Here is a 16,753-nt window from a genome sequence, read left to right on the forward strand (position 1 = left end):
CTGAGTAGTTAGTCTTTTGCTTTATGATTTCTTAAAAGGATTTTAAGCTTAGGAAGTCATCCTTGGTTTTAAATTCAGATATCTAATACCTTGTTTGAGTGGGCATTTGGAAAAGGAATTTTTTTTTTCCTGAGGAAGATTAGCCCTGAGCTAACATCTTTTGCCAAACTTCCTCATCTTTTTGCTTGAGGAAGATTGCCCCTGAGCTACCATCTGTACCCATCTTCCTCTGTTTTGTATGTGGGACACCACCACAGCATAGCCAATGAGTGGTGTAGGTCTGCACCCAGGACCCGAACCTGCAAACTTGGGCCACTGAAGCAAAGCACAGCAAACTTAACCAATAGGCTACGGCACCAGCCCCTTGGAAAAGTATTTTTAAAAAATATTTAACTTTCAGGTGGTAGTTAACATATAGACAAAGAGAACTGATCAGTGGTTACCAGGGGAAAGTGGGGGTTGGGGAAGGGCACTAGGGGTGAAGTGGCGTACCTACAACATGACTAATAATGATGTACAACTGTAATTTCACAAGGTTGTTAACTATCATAATCTTAATAAAAAAATATTTAACTTTCAAAATTTAAATGGGATTGATTTTGTTATACACTATGAGGGATGAGTCTAAATTAATTTTATTTCCCTTAAATTCCTACCCAGTTATTCCTGCACAAGTTAATGAGTACTTCTTCCTTTCTGGTGATGTCACTTTAGTTTCTAGCAAATTCTTATATGGACCAAAATCAATTTCTGGACTATCTGTTCTGTGTTCTATACCTATGTATTTTTTCTTCTTTCAGTAGTAACTTATTTAAATTATCATAGCCTTACAAAATATTTGAATATCTAGTGTGGCTAGTCCCATCTCACATTCTTAATTCAAAATTTTCTTTGATAAACTTACTCACGTTTTCTTCCTGAGAACGTCAAAATCTAGACTGCATAGTGAAACATTTTGCCTTTTCCTTCCCAATATTATACTCTTTTCTTATTCTTACCTAAAAGCTTCAGCTAGGACCTGCATTATAATTTTGAGTGGGAGTAGGGATAACAGGCCTTCTTGTCTCGCTCCTGCTTTCCACGGTATGCTTCATTTTATCATAACATTTTGTACTTGCTGTAGATTTCTGGTAGATACCCTCTACCAAGCAATGAGGTTTCCTTCCCTGACTAGCCTACAAGTCATTTTGTTTTGCTTGCTTTAATCACAAATAGGTGTTGACTTACATTTTTTTTTAGCACTATTGGGATGAACCAATGGTTTTTCTTCTAACTTATTAATGTAATAAACTACATTAATAGATTTCCTAGTGTTCAACCATTATTGCATTCCTGGGATTAACGCTACTTGGTAACAATGAATTCAATCTGCTACTATTTCACTTGGAGTTCTACATTTATGTTCATAATGCAGATTGGTCTATAGTGGCCAATTTGTGTGTGTGCAGTCAGCGTCAGTTTGGGTACCTCAACTATACAGAATGATAGCTGAGTTGGGATGATTTCCTCCTATTTATCTACAGTAGGGATTAACTAGTTCTTAAGCCTTTGAAGATTTAACGTCCACAAAATAGTCCAGGCCTTGTATATTTTGGGGCGTAGATTTTTTATTACCTTGTCCATTTCTTCTATGATTATAATTCTCTTTCGGTTTTCTACCACCCCTTGAAATGATATTGGTGATTTTTATTTACCTAGAAAAAAATGTCCCTTTTCAAATAGATTTTCAATTTGTCATTTCAAGGTCAAAGACATTATGCTTTTGTAAATTTTTTCAATTTCCTCTGAACATGAAGCTAAGTCCTCTCCCTTATTTCTAAAGTGTATTTGCATCTTTTCTCTTTTTTCTTGACCAGACTTACCAAAGGTTTTGTCTACTTTATACACCACTTCAAAGTAGCAGCCTTGGATTTCAAAGACAAAGCCCATTGCTTTGTTTTTGCTTTTTGTATGTCATTAATTTATTATCTCCATTCTTGTCTATTTTACTGCTTCTTTTCTCCATTACTGAGTTTATTAATCCTTCTTATTTTCTAATAAGTGAATTGAGGCTATAATATTTCTTCTAAATGTGGCTTTAGCCATAATCAACAAATGTTGATTGTTAGAATTTTCATTTTTATTTCTTTTTAAATGGTTAATAGTTTTTGTCCTTATTTCCTCTTTAAACCAAGAGTTATTTAGAAGAGTTTATCTTTTATTTGAAATGGGTATCAGGGCTAGAGGATTCTTTTGTCGTTCCTATTTAATTTTAGTATATTTTGTTCAGAGAATATGGACTATGATTTCTGCTCTTTAGAATTTATGGAGGTTTTCCTAGTGGACTAAACAGGATCAAACTTTGTAAATGTTCCATAGATATTTGAAAATAGTGTAAATTCCCTATTGATGAATATAAAGTTTATAAATATTTTAAATGCTTATATTACAAATATTATATCAGGACTATTAAACGTGTTTTATAATTCTGTCTCCTGGATTTATTCATATTTGAGAAAGTTGCATTAAATTCTCACACTATGACTGTGGACTTATCCATTTCTCTTTGTAGTTCCATCATTTTTTTCTTTATATTTTATACCTTTGTTCCTCCATACAGTTTCACGTCTAATTGAATGTTCTTGTCAAACTTTTTGTATTTGTTTGCTTTGGGGACATCACATGTTTTAACAGCGTAAAGTTGGATTCTTTTTCTTTATCTAGTCAGACAATCTGTTTCTTAAAGGGAGAATTTAAGCCATTTATGTTTAGTGGGACTACCATGTGTTTGAGTTACTTCTGACCACCTGTTTTAACGTTTTTCCATTTATCATTCTTTTGCCTTCAGTCTCTTTGTGTTCTCTGCCTTTTACTGGATTAATCTAGTTGTTCCATTTTTTTCCTCTTTTTTAAATGTTTAAAAATATATGTGTCCTTTTCCTATTCTTCCGAGGGATTGCCTTGACATTTTAATATTCAAATTTAAATGTATATATCTTATCAATGTCTAGAAATAATCAAGGCAAGAATTTTAAGACATCTTTAATTCTGGCCCCACCTTTGTTTTCTATTCTCTAATCTCTATATTCCCACATTTCCTATTACAGGTTGGGATTTTAGTTCCACATTATTAACAATTGTTTCTATATTATGTGGCATAGTTCTTTAGACTCAGCTATAACTTTAATGTTTTCTGGCCTACATCTTTCTCACTGATGTATTCATTTTGTATTTCTTATTGTTTTATAGCAATATGTTTAAGGATTACTTTCAAAGAGGGTCTGTGACTATGTCCAAAAATGTCTTTATTTTGTCCTCTCACTGGAACACAAATTTGGCTGGGTATAGAATGTGAGGGACAAAATTGTTTGCTTTCAGAAATGGATAATCTTTAGTATTTTGGCCTTATGTACTAGTCACTGGTTTTTAAAAAAAATGAAAGGAAAAATGTATGTTCTTCTGCTTGGAAAAAAGTTACTGAAGTTGATGTTTAACACATTTAGGATTTGTCTTTTTTCTTCTTCTAATTTTGCATGGGTTGAAGAAGCGAAGAAACTGAAACTGAAAATGGTATTCATTCTTATAAACTCTTATGTAAAATGAGTTCTAGTACCATTGCTAAAGTGAAGAGATTAACAACAGAAAGGAGACTTCAAGAACTTTGTATGCTAGTCTGATCACTTTCTAAAAGCCTTGGAACTATATTCACTTTAGAATGGGTCTGATTCAAGGTATGGTAAAAATTGTTTTCTAGGGGCTGGCCCGGTGGCACAGCAGTTAAGTGTGCATGTTCTACTTTGGCGGCCCGGGGTTTGCCACTTGGGATCCTTGGTGTGGACATGGCACCACTTGGCAAAAGTCATGCTGTGGTAGGCGTCCCACATATAAAGTAGAGGAAGATGGGCATGGATGTTAGCTCAGGGCCAGTCTTCCTCAGCAAAAAGAGGAGGATTGGCAGCAGATGTTAGCTCAGGGCTAACCTTCCTACACACACAAAAAAAATTGTTTTCTACAATAGTACTGTTGCTCAAATAATTTGCTCTTGATAATAGGTAATGCCAGTAACAAGGAACCTAGAGCATACTGATGCATTTGGATTTCTTTAAATTTTGCTCTAAAATACTCTATTGTTAATACCATAATTTTCCACTAGAGATCATCACATTTTCGGATTTTAAAGAGAGCATTCTTTTAGAGAAACATCTATTTATGTAGAATTTTACTACAATCTATGTTTTTAGTTACTCTAGTCAATGGAAAGCTTAGTCACTGGAGTCACAAAACTTAACCTAAAAAATATCATTCACCACAGAAGCTTCACGGGCTATTGTAAAGAAGGAAATAAAATCTCCGAATGACTAGTTTTACAAACTGAAATCTGTAATATGACAGAGAACATTTTTTTCCTCCTCCCTCTACTCTTCTTGCCACCATCTCCTTCTTCAAATTTCCCTCAGATTTCCTTAAATTTCCTTCTCATTGGAAAGGGAAAGAACAAACTTTACAGAATCTTATTCAAACCATTGAGAACAAGTCATTATTCATATTTCAAATCTTCTGCTGAAAACTTGTGCCTTTTAGAGCACCCACACCATTCCTCACCAGCACAGCCTCCTGAACGACTAACAGTGTCCAAAAGAGAATGTACAAATCACAGCTGCTTTAAGGTCACAAAGAAGCAACTTTGGATGACAAAATTTTATTAGACAAATCAATCAAGGAATGTTAATGTGAGTAGTTATCTTTGGCTATAAAAGGGGGTGAGTGGGAGGGGTAGTGAAGTTAAGGGAACTCTACAGCCATTTTCTCTGTATTTATGTACTATTTAAAACTTTTACAGTGAGAATATAATCATACATAATTTTGTAATATTACAAAAATAAGGCAAATATCACAAACAGAACAGAATATTAAGAATGAAAGGACCATTAGAAATGACCTAGTCCCAAATCCCTCAGTTGGGATGAAACGGAGACAAGAGAACATAACTAGTATACCCCATGTCACAGAGTAACCCAGTTTCTATCTCCTAAACTCCATTTAAAGGAGGGAGGTGGGGAACAGCACAGAGCTGCTCTGACAATAGGCATCCTCCCTTCAGAAAACAAGAGATGCCAGGGCTTGAGTTAATCTAGAAGCCATAAAAGAAAGCTTTTGTTCAAATACTGGAGGAAGTAAGAAACTATGCCAAAACCAGGGGATTGAGGTTGGGGAAAGGTAAGGATTCAAGTCATAGAGTCAATGGAAAGATGTGGAATCTAGGCTATAGGAACCAGTCAAGATGTCAGCATCAAATGGGACCAACTTGTTGCATCCACCAGCTCCAGAGATTTATTTTTTCCTTTGTGAGTTTATTTAGTGGTTCAGTTAGGGTGGCAGCTGATGGCAGAGAGCTGGCTAGAATACAAGAACTACATGTTGAATTCTAGTTTAAAGGTCTTTGTACTACTCCATCATATGTTAAATACCAGTGGTAAGAATTTCTCATGCCTAGCTGCGAGTGATGCAAAAGCAGATATAAAAAATTACAGACCCATGGGTAAAAAGAGCTAAAATCCTTCAACAGGAGCTAAAAGCAATCACTAAAGGCTATATTTTCCTACAGTCCTGTAACCTAGCAATATTATTTTCATGTGCCTGGCTGTCAGGCAATCTTTTGTTCCACTATTTGGCAGAGTCCAAAAAAACGGTGTGTTTCAGGGAGACTCAAAGGAGATGAAAAAATTTAAGGACTTGGGCACAAATGATTCTGGTAACCATTATGACTTCTATTCATGTAACCATACTCCTCTCAGATAGCAAAACAAAACACTGTCTTATAGGAGAATAAAATAATACCATAAAATTATAAATACCAAAGTAAATTGAAATTCAAGTTTCACATTTACTGAAAGTCTAAACAAAGTTCTTGATAATTAATCTCCAAAATGTATAAATCTGCTGCAGACATGTGCACATAAATTATAATAAAGAACGTTGGTATGCAATTTGATTCAAAGTGCTTTTTAGTAAGTACATAATGATGCATGCTGAGGAGATGCAAGTATATTTAATTGGATATAATTAAAATAATGATGTGTGTTTAAAATAATGATATATTAAAAAAAACTTTAATGGAAGTGGCTGAAGAACCTGTAATAAAAAGTCAAAGCAGTAACTACTTTTTGATTACTTGATTATTCACAGAGTTAATACCTTTCATTTAACAAGTAATGCAGTAATGCTGTAATAATGTCACTCCGGAGGGATTCAGGGAGCCCTGCTGACAATGTGGGCCTTTGCTTCCTCCTCTTTAAAGTGTGTCCCACCTTCCAGGTCTCTTTTCATGCCAACTCCCTTCATCAAAAAGAATTTTCTCCAAGATAGGTAAAACGTTGACAGTTGGTGAAGCTGGGCAATGGGTGCGTGAAGTCCAGTGTATTTTTTCTGTCTACTTCTATATAAGTTTGAAACGTTCTTTTACTAACGAAGAAAACAGAAGTCTCTCTCTACAGTTAAATATAGGTTCGACAATGTTTGATAATTTTGCTTCTTCCCAATGCAAAGGACATCACTTATTAATGTTCTACTACACGAGGCCTAGAAATTCCTTTCAAGGAAGTAGACAAATAGCAGATAAGCATACATTTCTAACTCAGCGCTGGTTAGGTAATGTCCCCTGTAAAGATTGCTTTTTATCTCCGCTGTCTCCCACCATCTTGAATTGTTCTTTGGTCTCCTTCCTTGTTGTTCACCATTCTTCCTGCTTCAAGTTGAATCAGTGAGTCATGTCTGTCTCATCCATGCACCAGGATTTCTCAAATGGGCAGCCAATGAGCTACCCTACTGCCCAGACATCTCATTACCTTCCGTCCTCTGCTGCCCTGCTGTGACCTCAAACCGAGCTCAGCGCAGCTCCCTGCAGGGTTGTATGGGCAATCAGTGTCCTTGAACTCCAAACTCTATAATTCACTATCTTGAGAGAGGCAAATGGCTTGGATTATTTCTTTTATACCTGCTTATATGATTCAGCTTCTGTGCTCAAAAGAGGAAACTGGGCTTACTGTACAGTTATAACATTTCTTAAGGATAAAAACCATATTATACATGCTATGTTTCCTCTCTTACTGTTTAACAACTGATAAATTATAACCATGTTTTCACTAGTTTGAAACAGATATTCTGGACTTTTGAAAGATCTCTCTCAAAATATGTCAATTCCTTACAGCTTCATTTAAAAAGTGATCGCGAAGCAGGGGTATCTTCTTTGCAGAGACACACATAGAACACCCAGAAAACAATGGACGTTGGAAATAAAGGTTAATAAATTGGGGGGATTATTTTGTCTCATAACAATTCAATTTCGACTAACACAGACTATGACACCAAGCTTTTGATTATTCAGTGGTGACGATCCAGTTTATTGATTGCACTCATCTTCTATTCCTGTTTTCGTTCTGTCCATCTTTTCATGACTTTATTACTCAATAGCAATGTCAACTGTAGCAAAGAAGAGGCAAAGAAATAGAGGCAGAAAAAATTCAAGCTAATCTATTGTACCCATTTTAGCATCTCACCAATAAGACTGCTGGGAGGGAAACCTGAAACCACTGACCAAAATAAAATCTCTGGAGTTCCAAGACCCCTGCATTTACTCTTCTCCCAGTGCTAAAAGCAATGAAGGAGTTGTTTTGATACCCCAACTTTAGCAAGATAACCACAAAATCCAATTCTCAAATACCGTGACTGAATTTTTATAAGCTTTTCCAGCTAACATGGTTTATAGAGACAAGTACACTGCGACTATCCAGGACTTAGCTGGATGTCTGAAAAACCATAGTCTACATTCTACAAGTGTCTGTATTTGAATTCTTACACGTTACATGTCTCAAAAGAAAGTTGGAAATATAATTAAAGATTTAGAAATAAATTTAAACAATAAAAAGAAGTTTTAAAAAGATAGTTGTCTTGTCTCAGCAAGTTTCAACATTGCCAAGTTAGTTTTCTTCACATTTTCCCCTGTTCCTTCTCGTCTCCTTCTCCCTCAGCCACTATCACTGACCCAGACCTCCACCACCAGACTGCCCACGGCGGAGAACGGGGAAATGCATGGAGAACAAGGAAGGGTCAGGAGGGATGAAAAGAGCCAAGGGAAACTTTGACTGGACCCAGCGTTTGGAGATTATGCCGCAAGCTAAACCCAAAGCAGCCAAATTATTTATTTTGCGGATAGTGGAATTTTCTTCTTCAATGTCAAGAGGCAGGAGCCAAACTTTAGAAAGTCACAGTTTTCCCAAGACTTAAAAGAAAGATAGCCTTGATCATGCACATATTCTTGGAACGCTTGTAGGTTAGAACTGATACTCTTCCACTGGATGGATTTATAGGCCAAAATGCAAGCAAGCTTAGGAGCTCCTGGCTCCAGCTACAACCGCAAATGAGGTAAATACAAATTTCCAAATTATGTCTTCAACCTGCCAATACCTTCTCTGCGGCCCACCTCCCCCACTGCCCCAACAATGAGGATGCAAATGACTACTCCATATTCTTTGAGGTGTTATAATCTAAGACTTCCTAAATCTCTGAAGGACAAGGAAAGGTATGTAGGGGTCAAAATATGTAAGGTGTTACATGTCATGCCCAAAAATAGGACTTTCCCTTTAGGGAAAGCTACAACAGATTTTTAAGAAGAATAAACATAAGACTAGATTTATTTTAGAAAGATAATTCTGAAGATGCCAATTTCTTCCAAATTAATATATAAATTTAATACAATCAACATAAAAATCTTAATTTTTTTTGAAACATGATAGAATGATGCTAAGTTTTTTTGTTTGTTTTTGTCCTAATTACCTATTTAAAAATTATTTTGTTGAGGTCATATTGGCTTATAACTATGTAATTTCAGGTGTACAGTATTATATATTAATTTCCGTATAGACTGCATTGTGCTCACCACCAATAGTCTAGGTTTTATCTGTCACCATACATACTTGCCCCTTTACCCCTTTTGCCCTCCCACCAACATCTGGTGACCATCAGTTCTCTTTATTCATATGTTTGTGTATCTTCCACATAGGAGTGAAATCACACTCATGTTTTTGTGTTTATCTTCCTCTGTCTGGCTTATTTCACTTATCATAATACCTTCACGAGCCATCCATGCTGTCACAAAATGGCAAGATTTTGTCTTTTTTTATGGCTAAGTATTCCATTGTGTGTGTGTGTGCGTGTGTGTGTATACATCTTCTTTATCCATTCATCAGTTATTGGGCACTTGGGTTGCTTCCACATCTTGGCTATTGTGAATTCTTCTGTGATGAACATAGGGATGCATAAATCCTCTTTGAATTGCTGATTTCATGTTCTTTGGATAAATATCCATTACTAGGATAGCTGGATCATATGATATTTCTATTTTTAATTTTTTGAGAAATCTCCATACTGTTTTCCATAGTGGCTGCACCAGTTTGCACTCCCACCAGTGGTATATGAGGGTTCCCTCTTCGTCACAACCTCTGCAACATTTGTTCTTTTTTGTCTTGTTAATTATAGCCATTCTGATGGATGTAAAGTGGTATCTCATTGTAGTTTTGATTTGTACTTCCCTAATAATTAGTGATATTGAACACATTTTCATGTACCTGTTGGCCATCTGTATATCTTCTGTGGGAAAATGTCTGTTTATATCCTCTGCCCATTTTTAACCCCTCGTCAGAAATATGATTTGCAAAGATTTTCTCCCTGTTGGTGAGTTGTCTTTTCATTTTGTTCATGGTTTCCTTTGCCTTACAGAAGCTTTTTAGTCTGCTATAATCTTATTTGTTTATTTTTTCTTTTGTTTCCCTTGCCTGAGTAGACATGGTATTCAAAAAGATTCTGCCAAGACCAATGTCAAAGAGTGTACTGCCTATGTTTTCTTCTAGGAGTTTTATGGTTTCAGGTCTTACATTCAAGTCTTTAATCCATTTTGAGTTAATTTTTGTGCATAGTGTAAGATAATGGTCTACTTTCATCTTTTGCATGTGGCTGTTCAGTTTTCCCAACACCATTTATTGAAGAGACTTTCCTTCCTCCATTGTATGTTCTTGGCTCCTTTTCTGAAGATTAGCTGTCCATAGATGTGTGGTTTTATTTCTGGGCTTTCAGTTCTGTTCCATTGATCTATGTGTCTGCTTTTGTGCCAGTACCATGATGTTTTGATTACTATAGCTTTGTAGTATATTTTGAAGTCAGAGATTATGATACCTCCAGCTTTGTTCTTTTTTCTTAGGATTGCTTTTGTTATTCGGGGTCTTTTCTTGTTCCATATAAATTTTAGGATTCTTTGTTCTATTTCTGTGAAGAATATCATTGGGATTCTGATTGGAATTGCACTGAATCTCTGGATTGCTTTAGGTAATATGGACATTTTAATTATGTTTATTCTTCTAATCCATGAGCATAGAATATCTTTCCATTTCTTCAAGTCTTCTTTAATTTCTTTCAATAATGTCTTATAGTTTTCAACGTATAGGTCTTTAATCTTGTTGGTTAAATTTATTCCTAGATATTTTATTCTTTTTGTTGGGATTGTAAATGGGATTGTATTCTTGACTTCTCTTTCTGCTAGTTTGTTATTAGTGTATAGAAATGCAAGTGATTATTCTATGTTGATTTTGTACCCTGAAACTTTGCTGTAGTTCTTGATTATTTCTAATACTTTTCTGGTGGATTCTTTAGGATTTTCTATATATAGAATCATGTCATCCACAAACAGTGAGTTTCACTTCTTCCTTTCCAATTTGGATAGGTTTTATTTCTTTTACCTTCCTAATTGCTCTGGCCAAAACCTCCAGTACTATGTTGAATAAGAGTGATGAGAGTGGGCACCCTTGTCGTGTTCCTATTCTCAGAGGGATGACTTTCAGTTCTTCACCATTAAGCATGATGTTGGCTGAGGATTTGTCATATATGGCCTTTATTATGTTGGGGTACTTTCCTTCTATACCCATTTTATTGAGGGTTTTTTTTTTTTTTTATCACAAACTGATTTTGGATCTTGTCAAATGCTTTCTCTGCATCTATTGAGATGATCCTGTGACTTTTATTCCTCATTTTGTTAATGTGGTGTATCACATCGATTTGCAGATGTTGAACCATTCCTGCAACCCTGGAATAAATCCTACCTAATCATAATGTACAATTCTCTTAATATATTGCTATATTCGACTTGCTAAGATTTTGTTGAGGATTTTTGCATCTACGTTCATCAGAGATATTGGCCTGTAATTTTTTTTTTTTTTTTTTGTCTTTGATTTTGGTATCAGGGTAATGTTGGCCTCATAGAATAAGTTAGGAAGTATTCTGTCTTCTTCCATTTTTTGCAACAGTTATTAAGTCTTCTTTGAATGTTTGGTAGAATTCTCCAGAGAAACCATCTGGTGCTGGACTTTTGGTTTTGGGGAGGTTTTTGATTACTGTTCGAATCTCTTTACTTGTGATTGGTCTATTCAGACTCACTATTTCTTCTTGATTCAGCTTTGGGAGATTGTATGAGTCTAAGAATTTATCTACTTCCTCTAGGTTATCTAATTTGTTGGTGTATAGCTTTTCATAGTATTCTCTTATAGTCTTTTGTAATTCTGTGGTATCCATTGTAATTTCTCCTCTTTCATTTCTAATTTTATTTATTTGAGTCCTCTCTCTTTTTTTCTTAGTGAGTCTGGCTAAGGATTTGTCAATTTTGTTTATCTCCCCAAAGAACCAGCTCTTAGTTTCATTGATCCTTTATACTTTTTTTTTTTTAAGTCTCTATTTCATTTATTTCTGCTCTAATGTTTATTATTTCCTTCCTTATACTGACTTTGGGCTTTGTTTGTTCTTCTTTTTCTAGTTCTGTTAGATGTTAGATTTAATATTACTTATTTGAGATTTTTCTTGGTTGTTCAGGTGGGCCTGATTGATATAAATTTTCGTCTTAGTACCACTTTTGATGCATTCCATAAGAGTTGGTATATGTCCTCATTTTCATTTTTCTCCAGGTATTTTTTGATTATGCCTTCGTTTCTTCATTGATCCAATGGTTGTTCAGTAGCATGCTGTTTAGTCTCCACATATTTGTGACATTCACACCTTTTTTCTTCCAGTTGATTTCTAGTTTCATAGCATTGTGGTCAGAAAAGATGATTGATATGATATCAGTCTTCTTAAATTTATTGAGGCTTGCCTTTTTCCCAATATACGGTCTATCTTTGAAAATCTTCCATGTGCACTTGAGAAGAACATGTAATCTGTTGCCTTTGGATGGAATGTTCTGTATATATCTATTAAGTCCATCTGGCCTAGTGTTTCATTTAAGTCCACTGTTTCCTTGCTGACTTTCTGCCTGGATGATCTGTCCATTGTTGTAAGTGGGGTGTTTAGGTCCCCAACTGTTGTGTTGCTGTCAATTTCTCCATTTAGGTCTGTTAATAGATGCTTTATATACTTTGGTGCTCCTGTGTTAGGTACCTATATATTAATAAGTGTCATGTCCTCTAGGTGGAATGTCCCTCTTATGATTACATATCACCCCTCTTTGTCTCTCATTGTCTTTTTTATCTTGAAGTATGCTTTGTCATATAAGTATGGCAACACCTGCTTTCTTTTGATTGCTATTTTCTTGGAATATGATCTTCCATCCCTTCACTCTGAGCATATGTTTGTCTTTAGAGCTGAGACGTGTTTTGTGGAGGCAGCATATTTTTGGGTCTTGTTTTTTAATCCATCCAGCCATTTTGTGTCTCTTGATTGGTAAATTAAATCCATCTAATTTAGAGTGATTATTGATATATGAAGGCTTGATATTGCCATTTATCTCTTGTTTTCTTCAGTTGTTCTATATTTCTATTGTTTCTTTTTCCTTGTATTTTGGACAGCCATTTCAGTTTTGTGGTTTTCTGTGATGGTTTTCTCAGTTTTCTCTTTATTTATGATTTGTGACTCTGCTCTGATTTTTTGTTTAGTGGTTACCATGAGGTTTGTATAAGAGATCTCATAGATGAGATAGTTCATTTCCTGATAGCCTCTTATCTCCATTAGCCTAAGCATGTTCCATCTCTCTCCTCTTCCCTTTCTGTGATATTGTTGTCCTAAGTTATCCTTTTTTGTGCTGTGAGTTTGTGAGTAAATTAAAGTGTTTATAGTTGGTTTTGGTGCTGTTTTTCCCGTTTCTCTTGTGTGCTATAATTGTTTGCTAGTCTATTCTGATATGGGGCTGTAATTTTCTCATTTTTTCTGCCTATTTCTCTCCTTACTCAAAGCTTTGTAAATCTTTGCCCTTTTGCTTCAGGTAGGAGGTCTCCCTTTATCATTTCTTGTAAGGCAGGTCTAGTGGTGGTGAACTCCCTCAGCTTTTGTTTATCTGGGAAAGCTTTTATTTCTCCATCATATCTGAAGATAATTTCACTGAATAGAGTATTCTTGGCTTACAGGTTTTGTCTTTCAGTATTTTGATCATTCCATTCTCTCTTAGCCTGTAAGCCAGCTGAGAAATCTGCTGAAAGCCTGATAGGGGTTCCTTTGCAGGTTATTTTCTTCTGCCGTTCTGCCCTTAATAGTTTTTTCTTTGTCATTGACTTTTGACAGTTTTAATATTATATGCCTTGGGGAAAGTCTTTTTACATTGATGTAATTAGGAGTTCTATTGGCTTCATGTACTTGTATGCCTAGTTCTTTCTCCAGGTTTGGGAAGTTCTCAGCTATTATTTCTTTGAAGATCTCTGCTCCTTTCCCCCTTTTCTTCTCCCTCTGGGATATCTATAATCCTTATGTTACTTTTCCCAGTTAAGTCAGATATTTCTCTCAGAATTTCTTCATTTCTAAAAAATCTTAGTTCTCTTTCCTCCTCCACTGGAAGCATTTCTAGATTTGTATCCTCTAGGTCGCTTATTATCTGCTCCATAAGGTCTGCTCTATTTTTTATGGTTTCTACATTATTTTTTATCTAATTGTGTCCTTCATATCCAGAATTTTTGTATAGTCTTTTTTAAGAGCTTCAATCTTTTTGATGAAGTATTCTTTCTGTTCATTAAATTTATTCCTGAGCTCATTGAACTGTCCTTCTGTGTTTGCTTGTAACTTGTTCAGTTTCTTAATGACAACTCTTTTGAATTCTGTCATTTAGATTGTAGTCTTCTGTGACTTCAGGTTTGGTTTCTGGAGACTTGTCATTCTCCTTCTGATCTGCAGTGTTACTGTAGTTCTTCATGGTGTTTGATGAACTGATCCTCTGCCGGTGCATTTGTGGTAGTATCTGGTATCTGGTCACAGATTCCACCCACCACCGCTGAATGGGGGAGGCAGGGACTATGTTTTCTATTTCTGCCACATCCGCTCCTAGTTGTGACATTTGGGCTGCTCTGCATTCATGTGGGCTGGCTGCCACAGCTTGGCAGATCACGTTCACGCAGGTGGGGCTGCTGTGCTCAGCTGGCCGATCACATTCACCAGGTGGGGCATCTTCACGAGGGCTGGCTATTGTGTTTGGTGGGCAGGGGGGTTGTTCTCTTGGGCAGGGCCGCGGTGCTCAGCAGGCGAGCAGGTTGTGCTCGCTCATGTGGGTGGGGCCACAGCCTTGGCAGGTTATGCTTGCAAGGGTGGGAGCCTTCATGTAGGTTAGGTGCTGCACTTGGCAAGCAGGGCACCTTTATGGGGCCTGAGCCACCACCACTCAGTAGGGAGTGTTCACACAGGCAGGGCCGCCATAGCATGAGGGGTGTTCTTGTGGGCCCAGCTACCACTCTGAAAGTGTTCACATGTGGGTCAGGCTGTCCCCACCTCCACTCACAGTCATGCCTGCCACTGTGTGAGGATCAGCGTCCTGGATCATGGCTGCTGAGGAGGGGACAGGAGTCCTCTCCCTTAGTTCTACTGTTTCCTAGGGGTCCAGTATACCCACCTTCAGATATATAGCTGTATGGATCTCTCAGGCATCCTGTTGTGCTGTGCAAGAAATCCCTTTTTGGTTAATGGATATCCATTTAGATGTAACTTAGAGGGGAGAGACAAAGGCAACAACTCATTGTGCCATGATGCTGATGTCACTCCCTCAAAATGATGCTAAATTTTATTTGAAAAATAGAATGTCGGGGAAAAAGTAAATCTCTGCCACATACAAAAAATAATTAAATAAATAAACAAGGAGCAAAGAGGAAGACTTGGCCTATCAAATATTAAAACCTATTAGAAAGGTACTAGATTCAAAACAACAGGGTATTTTTGCTAGAATTTGTAGCCAAAAGCCCAAAAATAGACCCAAAGTTATATAAGAATTTGGCATATGACAGAGGGTTGGCATTTCAAATCATTGGAGAAAGGCTGGATTAAACTATAAATAATATTGAGAAAGCTGGCCAACCATTTTAGGAAAAATGAAGTTTATTTTTCACCATTGTCTTATGCCCCCCAATTTCCAATTAAAAACAATTATAAATAGTGAAACCACAAAAATATTGAAAGAAATTATATGTGATCAAGAGTTCCATTTCAGGGGCTGGCCCCGTGGCTGAGTGGTTAAGTTCACATGCTCCACTTCAGTGGCCCATGGTTTCAGCAGTTCGGAGCCTGGGCACAGACATAGCACCACTCATCAAGCCATGCTGAGGCAGCATCCCACATAGCACAACCAGAGGCACTCAAAACTAGAATATACAACTATGTACTGGGGGGCTTTGGGGAGAAGAAAAAGAAAAGAAAAAAAAAAGACTGGCAACAGATGTCATCTCAGGTGCCATCTTTAAAAAAAAAAACAAAAGAGGGGCCACCCTGGGGGTGCAGTGGTTAAATGCACACATTCTGCTTCAGCAGCCCGGGATTCACCAGTTCAGATCCCAGGTGCAGACATGGCACGGCTTGGCAAGCCATGCTGTGGGAGGCGTTCCACATGTAAAGTGGAGGAAGATAGGCACAGATGTGAGCTCAGGGCCAGTCTTCCTCAGGAAAAAGAGCAGGATTGGCAGCAGATGTTAGCTCAGGGCTAATCTTCCTCAAAAAAAAGAGTTCCATTTCAAGTAAATTTTTCCTAAGAAAGTGAGACAGAAAAAGATATAAGTAGATAAATATAGAAAGATGTTCAATATAATATTCATAAAAGCAAAACAACCTGAATGGCTTTCAAAAGGAAATTATTTAAGGAAATTATAATACATCTATATAACGAAATAATATAAAGCCAAGAAAAATGATGTAGATGTGCGTTTATTCATTTAGAAAAATATTCACAATCTGTTACACGAAAAGGCAGATCACCAAACAGAATTATAGTCTAATTTGTGTATATGTGTGTATAAGAGAATACATATATGTGTGTGTGTGTGTATAAGAGAATATGTGTGTATCAGAGAAGAAAGTCTAGAACGATACACACTGGGTTTTCATTCAGTGGTAGGATTTTTCTATTTAACAATAAGAAAGTATTACTTTTGTAGTGGACATAAAATGTAAAAGAGTTTGCATTTTGAAAAAAAATAAGATTAGGTCTGGTACTAGTTTGAAATGGGGCTGGAGTAAAGAAGACTAATAATAAGTTAGGAGGTTGCTGCAAAAGTCCTGGTGATAGCAGATGAGAACATGATGAGTGATATGGACAATGAAGCTGAATCTGAGAAATATTTGGGTGGTAGAAGCAGCAGGATTCGGTGATGAGCTGGGCTTTTGTTACTGGGTTGTCATTTAGTATGCCTATAACTTCAGTGAATAAACGACCATTAATAAAGAAGGGGATACCACTGCATGGTAGGGCAGATGTGCAAGCCAATAGATCTACCTGTAGACA

The 16,753-nt window shown here is 36.5% G+C and overlaps 1 long non-coding RNA gene across 1 annotated transcript in view; it reads right to left on the reverse strand.

Annotated features, from left to right (window-relative positions):
* Positions 1 to 10,960: 10,960 nt before the first annotated feature.
* The window catches only part of LOC102148520 (uncharacterized), a 64,340-nt gene continuing 58,547 nt past the window's right edge, over positions 10,961 to 16,753 (reverse strand). The window contains exon 3 of the long non-coding RNA XR_011431374.1: positions 10,961 to 16,000. This is a non-coding gene — a long non-coding RNA (uncharacterized lncRNA). The remainder of the gene's footprint in view (positions 16,001 to 16,753) is intronic.

The sequence above is a fragment of the Equus caballus genome, chromosome 23, assembly GCF_041296265.1.
Source record: "Equus caballus isolate H_3958 breed thoroughbred chromosome 23, TB-T2T, whole genome shotgun sequence".
Classification (NCBI taxonomy): Eukaryota; Metazoa; Chordata; class Mammalia; order Perissodactyla; family Equidae; genus Equus; species Equus caballus.